General features: G+C 44.0%; 1 protein-coding gene across 4 annotated transcripts in view; it reads left to right on the forward strand.

The window, feature by feature from the left end:
* Positions 1–7738, forward strand: part of MRPS18A (mitochondrial ribosomal protein S18A) — a 30379-nt gene that overhangs the window by 22216 nt on the left and 425 nt on the right. The window lies entirely within an intron of this gene.

The raw sequence follows: 7738 nt of genomic DNA on the forward strand, positions 1-7738 counted from the left end.
AGCTGTTTCCTTAATAAAATCGCCGTCCTGTGTCTGCTAGGCAGAATTTCTGCAGGGTCCTTATTTGCAATATGAACAAATTGTTCAGTAGGAAGATGTATTCCTGCTCCCTTTTCTTTATATGTACTGAGAGGAGAAGGCATAAAAAACTTAATCAGAAATAACAGTTCATGAGAAATGGTTGTCTAAAAACGTTATAGACTATATATTGAACATGTTCAGATCTTGTGAGAGCAGCTTGCAGTGCTACCTGAAAAATATCAGAACTGAGAAACTTCTCCACTAGAGTTTGTGTGTCTCAGCTCTTTTCTTTCATTCACACAAGCATTCAGAATTTTGCATTTTACCACCTCATGATAGGACAGGAAGAGGTTTTTTCTTTTTTAATTTTCTCAGAATGGAAAGTCAGGCATACAGAGCGTGTGACTTCATGGGAAATTCTGCTTTACATGTAATGGTTAAATGGTTACTTTAACCTGAAGGCCACTTTCCATGCCCATTTCCCCCTCAAAATTCTTTTCATTGTTCCCCCTAAGCAAAGAGATAAGTAACCCATTGAGCTGTCTTTGTCTGGCCTGGTGCCCTGACTGTACAAAGGCTTGGAGTTCTCTCTCATGGGACAGTGGGAAGAAGCTGGCTGATATCAGATGGCACTGACCAACCAACTGGGTTTGGGGGTAAATGATCTGCTTGAAAACAAGAAAAGTGATTCTGAAATGGAAAGGACCAAATGACGAAACGTTCAGGCTGTATCTATAATGCAAGCTATTATCGTTCAAGCACCAGCCCCCAAACCTGAACTCCCAGACCACACACATCTTGCAGCCAGATGCTCACAGAGAATTACCATCTACATGAAACCTCAGACTGAGGTCATTTAAAGTTTTGTAGTGAGATACTATAAGTTTGTTTTATATCACGCCTTACTTCCAAGGAGCTCAACATAGAGCTCTGCTTCTCACTTTCATGGGGTTTGACAGTCTCCCTCACCATTCACAATGCTGAGTGTTTAACCAGGCTCTGGAGAGTGAGATGAGTCCAAGGTTTCCTCCAGGGAAGGTTGATGAATTCCATCCCCTCCCCATTCCAAAGTTGTGGCAGAAGCCTGAGATTGTTTTTGCTCTGTACTTGGCAGGTGCAAGTACACAGCAGTAACAAGCCTCTGCCTACCATCCTCGGCTCCAGGCTGGAGAGGACGGTGCGTCGGTTTGCGCTATGGGCTCAGAGCATTCTCCCTGTTACACACTTTCAGGAATGGAGGTAGAGCAAGCCAACATGCCTCTGCTTCCAGCTCAGAGCTATAGATGGGAGGCAGAGGGGCGGGGTTTCCCTCTGATCCTGTCAAGTGCTCATCATCCCTTGCTGGTGCTCTGGTGGCAAAAATGGATGAACCTAAAGTGTTGAGATTCAGGACCGACAAAAAGAAGGACTTCTTTGCACAACAAATCATTAACTACAGAATCTGCAGGGACGCGGGTGGCGCTGTGGGTAAAACCTCAGCACCTAGGACTTGCCAATCGCATGGTCGGCGGTTCGAATCCCCGTGGCGGGGTGCGCTCCCGTTGCTCGGTCCCAGCGCCTGCCAACCTAGCAGTTCGAAAGCACTCCCAGGTGCAAGTAGATAAATAGGGACCGCTTTCTAGCGGGAAGGTAACGGCATTTCCGTGTGCGGCTCTGGCTCGCCAGAGCAGTGATGTCACGCTGGCCACGTGACCCGGAAGTGTCTCCGGACAGCGCTGGCCCCCGGCCTCTTGAGTGAGATGGGCGCACAACCCCAGAGTCTGGCAAGACTGGCCCATACGGGCAGGGGTACCTTTACCTTTACCTTTTACAGAATCTGCTACCTCAAGTTATAGTGATTGCCATCCACTTGAGCAACTTTAAAATGAATTAGGCAGATTCATGAAGGATAAAACTGACAATGGCTAGTCATGATGGCTCTGTACTACCTCCAGCATTGGTAATAGTATGCCTTTGAATACGTTTCTGGGAACATGAGTGGGGAGAGTGCTGTTGTGTTCATGTACTGCTTGTGAGCTTGCAGTGGGCGACCAGATACCTATGGCAACAGGATGCTGGACTGCCCTTCTCCTTTCATTGTTTGCCCCATAATGGGAATGGCTAAGGTGAATAGCAAACTTTTAAAAAGATGTGATTTCTGTGTAGAACCTCCCATAGTTCCATAAACCAAATGTTAATATGTGCATTTGCACATTCCAAGGATTTCTATAAGTTTCTAGGTTAATGATTCCCAAACCTTTTTCTCCATAGGCCATTTGAAAATTGCTGAGAATCTTGACAGGCCACTTAGGGATTTTTTTTGCCTGTTGTAGCAATTTTAATGCACTATGATAGGTGCTTTATGATTTTAAATTGTATTTTTACAGACAGGCTGTGGGTCACCTGAATGAAGCTCAGACTGCCAGTGGTTCACAAACCAGAGTTTGGGAACCCCTGTTCTAGGCCACTGAAACTGTTTTTGTTGTGTTCATCTACGTTGGTGCAGACCAACTATATTGTTAATGCCATTATAATGTTTCAAGCCTTGTTGAGCCATTCATAAAAATTGGCATGGGGGGGGGGGGGGGAGAAACACTTTTGTACCAGAATCAATTTGGCAAGCATTAGCAAGCTTTCACATATTTATGCTCTTGAGTTTAGACATAGTATCTGATCAGTTGTAGTTGTATTGTGATGGGCTTATAACTGAGACATGGTGACTGGTCCAAGAATAGCCTGTTAGCTCCATAGGCAAATGAAGGTTTGAACCCTGGTCTTCCAGATCTTAGTCCAACATTCTAACAATTGTTGCTTAGCTATTTTACTTGCATGAAGTTAAATTCATAATTGCTGTAGATGGTAAAAGTAATACCCATTGTATCGGTGGATGTACTAAGACCATATTTGTATCTTGTGCTATTCTTCTCTGAAAACAATAGAAAGTAATTGCAGCATGCTTTTTGAAGGTCAATGGATGCTGGACAATTTAGGATCAACAGGATCACAATCTTGACTACTGTGATTGATATTTATTTATTTATTTATGCATGCATACATACATACATACCCACCCCGCCCATCTATCTGAGTTTCCCCAGCCACTCTGGGCAGTTCCCAACAGAATATTAAAAACACGATCAAACATTTAAAATTTCCCTAAGCAGAGTTGCCTTCAGATGTCTTCTAAAAGTCAGATACAGTGGTACCTCTAGTTACGAACTTAATTTGTTCCGGAGGTCCGTTCTTAACCTGAAACTGTTCTTAACTAGAGGCGTGCTTTCGCTAATGGGGCCTCTTGCTGCCGCTGCACCGCCGGCACACAATTTCCATTCTCATCCTGGGGCAAAGTTCTCAACTTGAGGTAACTCTTCCAGGTTAGCGGAGTTTGTAACCTGAAGCGTTTGTAACTCGAGGTACCACTGTAGTTGTTTATTACCTTGACATCTGATGGGAGGGCGTTCCACAGGGTAGGCGCCACTACCAAGAAGGCCCTCTGCCTGGTTCCCTGTAACCTCACCTTTCCCTGTTGCAGGAAAAGCCTCACCTTGGGATTTTGTCCAAAATAAACGCCCACAAGTATTAACCTGGATTTCTCTGGTGTTGCTTGGTTTAATTTTTTTGAAAAGAAGAGATAAAGGAACTGTAGTATCTCTCTTATTGCCAAGTGTACCACTGATGACTGTATTTGGAAATTAGGGACATGTGGAAACCCTATTCCTCTGCAGAAAATTAGTTTCACCAAAGTGAAATGGGGTTAGGCAAAGAGGGAATGTTTGGCGTAGCAGAGACTGCCTCCAGCCTGAGGGAAATGCTTGTTTTTCTCCCATGCCAAATCATCAACGTTAAAAGGAGTAAATAAACAGGGGCATTTTTTAGTTTTGGACAAAGCATGTTTGAAGTAGTAAAAGTAAAGTGTGTTCCGTGAAGGGCATATGTCCAAAAGTCTGTTTCAGCTAACAGTGAAAAGCCCCCAGTCGGCTTGCTGTTCACAAAAGAAGCCACAGGCCTGGACCAGAGAGTTGGATTAACCTGCTTAAGAAAAACAATAAAAGCTTTAAAATTTGGCCTTTGCTAAATCCCTTTTCCTTCCCAGAATTGGAGTGTGTGCCTCCCAAGGCTCTAATTGAAAATGGAGGGATGTCTTAAGCTATTGACTTCAACATAACTACCTCTCATTGCTTGTGTACCTCCAGATTTCCTCTTCCAGTGAGATCATTTATTATCAAAGGAGCCTCCTTTCCTCCATTAAATGCCTATAAAAGTTGTTTGGCAGGTTACATTGGTATCCTCCTCAACCGTTACAGTGAACAGGCAGTGTCTCCCCTGGATTTTATTCATAATCCAGTGGAGAGCCAGTGTTGTGTAGTGGTTAGTGTATTGGGTTTATGACCATGGGAGATCAGGATTCAAATCCCCACTCAGCCATGAAGCTCACTGGGTGACCTTGGGCCAGTCACTCACTCTCAGCATAATCTACCTACGGGGTTGTTGCAGCAATAAAATGGGAGAGAGAGCTGTGTATGCCACTTTGAGTGCCTTTGGGGGAAATAAATTGATGTTTGGCCTTCAGGTAAAACAAATTTACCCTCTTTCAATGAAATACCAGTAAAGCATTTCCAGAATGAACTAGAGTTTTTAAATTTCAGTTGTCCTTCCTAGATTGACCCCACAGACCCAGCTTACTCCTTTTCTGCCCAGAATTAAACACAAAGGCTGGTTTGAGTTAATGCGTTGGGCTAATAAAAAAAAAAATTAATTGGTGCTCCTTTTGCATAAAATACTTCTGCTAATTCCTTGCTGCTGATCTTTTTGACTTGTACCTGAAGTGGCTTCTGCACTAATGGACCTGTAATGCTAGCTACTGCCGTGTGCCGAGGATAGAGGGTTATTGCTGAGCTTCACTTTGGAAGCTGTTTTGTTTCTGAAGCTTGACCGTGTTGAATGCAGAATGCAGTCTGTTTTTTCACTTGGTTTGAAAAGCTCTTTGGGATCCTTTGTTGTGGAAAATGCTGGATTAATGTGAGAGGTTTTCGTATGTTCCATAACTGCTTGGTGTTGTTGAGATTTCATTACCATTTTACAGGCCCCCAATGCTTGCTCGGCACTTCACTGATCAAATAAATTACACTAGGATCTGCCCAGAGCACTTAACATCTAAATTTGCATGGTGCAACGAAGACAGGATGACCAAACCACAGGGATGGAGGGGGCATACTGGGGTCATAAGACCATGATTACTGCTCACCAGAGAGTTGTGTGCTCAGCAGTGTTGCATTTTTTTCAGAGAAGCAGAAGATCAGTTCCAGTTTTGGACTGAGCCAAGGTCTAGTGGTGCAGATTACACTGTGGTCATGTTTTTAGTGCTTTAGTGCTCTTGCAAGACTACATAAGAACCTAGCCTGCTTCCTCTCCTCCCCCCATCCCAACTGCTTGCACTGAAGAACAGTAGTTCACCACCACCATGCTGATAGACCAGCACCCCCACACCATTTACAGCTTGGCTTTCCCTGCTGTTTTGATGCATTTGGCTGATCTATTGATTTAGGAAGTATTCTGTATTTTATCAATGCAATTTTATTGTTGGCTGTCATGCTGTTTACCACCTTTTTAAAAAGGTTGGTGGTATAGAATGTTTTGCAAATAAATAAATGACAATTGTGTTAATGTAGATTGAAAACCAAAATACTAATTGCTTATGGTAAAAATGATCTCAACCACCATGTATTTGCAGCCTGAGAATGTGGGAAAGCTGCTTGAATGTATTTGGCTTGCCAATCAAGACTAATAAAAGCTAGCCAGAGGGTGGGTGCTGGGAGTGGTAAATGCCTCCTGAGTTGGTGTGTCAAACTGTTTTAAATGGTTGGGCAGGGGTTGCTCCCTGCTTAAGAGGTCCTTTCTGCACCCTGAAGTGTTGGACAACTCACCCAATTGCTAACATCCCCTTTTGTGGCAGGGTTTTGGAGACGGTAGTGGTGGCTCAGCTTCACACATGCTTGGAGGACACATTTTCTAGACCCATTTCAGTCAGGATTGGATTCACAGCTGGAATTAGTGCCAAGACTTTCTTGGTAGCCCTAACTGTTCACCTTTGTTGGGGAAGAGACAAGTAGAGTGCAACCCTGTTCATTCTCTTTGATCTCTCAGCAGCCTTTGATACAATTGACCTCTTGAAACAGCTCTGAGGGTTGGGCATTGGAGGCTCAGTATTACAGTGGTAATGTTCCAGGACAATTTCCAATAGCAATGGGGGACTTCTGTTCTGGGGTCCAGAAGTTGTAAAGACAATCTGTTCTGGATAGGGTTACACTCCCCTTGAAAGAGTAAGTGGGGTACTCCTTGATCTACCTTTATACTTGGAGGCCAGGTGGCTACAATGACTAGGAGTGCCTGCATTCAGCTATATGGCTGACGTGCCAACTGTGTCCATTCCTGAGCAGAGAAAGCATGGCTGCAATAATCCACCCTTTGTTAACCTCCAGGTTTGGCTATTGCAATATACTTTATGTGGGACTGCCCTTGAAAATGGAGGCTGAAATTGGTGCAGAATGCTGCTTCCAGTGTGTTCCACTGCCAACCAGACTCACTTAACATAAGTTTTCGAGCTACACCTCTTTGTTTTGCAGATTCTGTTTCCAACACTAGCAAATCAAACGGAATCCTACAAGAGCCTCACTATAGTCTCTTATAGGCATGTGTGAAAATATGTTCTCCTGCCAAATTCTTATTCCCAAGGAGAAAGAAAACTTAACCTAGTTTCTTAGGAAAATAGACTTAATTCCTTTGGAGACTCTCTAATGAATCTGGCCTATTATGTAGTTGTCTTGTGCCTGCAGCTTATGACTCTGTAGAGCTTGGGGTCTTCCCAAAAAGATGAAACGGGAGGAATACATTTGAAACTGGCCTTTGATGCAGTCAAAAAAACCTGACATCCAGCTATAGCCAGTCAGAATTGGAACCTGCCAGAGGCTTAAGTCAGTATCTGTGTCTGATCTATTTTAAATATTGAAATGGAGAAGAGGGTGAATGATCTTGATTCAGAAACACTGTACATGCCCCAAGCCAGTCTTGTGTAACAACAGCTAGTAGGGAAGGGGAACAGGAGCTGCATTTATCCTGTCATAGGCTACAGTGGTGCCTCGCAAGACGAAATTAATCCGTTCCGCGAGTCTCTTCGTCTTGCGGTTTTTTCGTCTTGCAAAGCAAGGCTATTAGCGGCTTAGCGGCTATTAACGGCTTAGCGGCTATTAACGGCTTAGCGGCTATTAACAGCTTAGCGGCTATTAACGGCCTCGCGGCTTTAAGAAAAAGGAAACAAACTCGCAAGAACTTGCAAGATGTTTCGTCTTGTGAAGCAAGCCCATAGGGAAATTCGTCTTGCGGAACGACTCAAAAAACGGAAAACCCTTTCGTCTAGCGAGTTTTTCGTCTTGCGAGGCATTCGTCTTGTGGGGCACCACTGTACACTGGTCCTTGCCAAAGTCCTTGCTGCTGAGTCAAGCAGCTCTGGGGTATGTGCAGCTTCAGTTGCACCCGCTGTCACAACTAAGAGATGCAGCCCACTTGCTCCAAGATGTTCAGTTTCTTTTTGTCAAAAACCTATTAGAATAAGACACCAAGATTATTGCACTATGCTTCACAGTGCCCCAGCATTCACTCTTGTACAAATGAAACTGAGAACCCCTGGATGTCAGACCTTTTCTCAATTGTGAGTCACTCATGACCTCTTTTCTGCTTCTCT

Source organism: Podarcis muralis, chromosome 3 (assembly GCF_964188315.1).
Source record: "Podarcis muralis chromosome 3, rPodMur119.hap1.1, whole genome shotgun sequence".
Lineage (NCBI taxonomy): Eukaryota > Metazoa > Chordata > Lepidosauria > Squamata > Lacertidae > Podarcis > Podarcis muralis.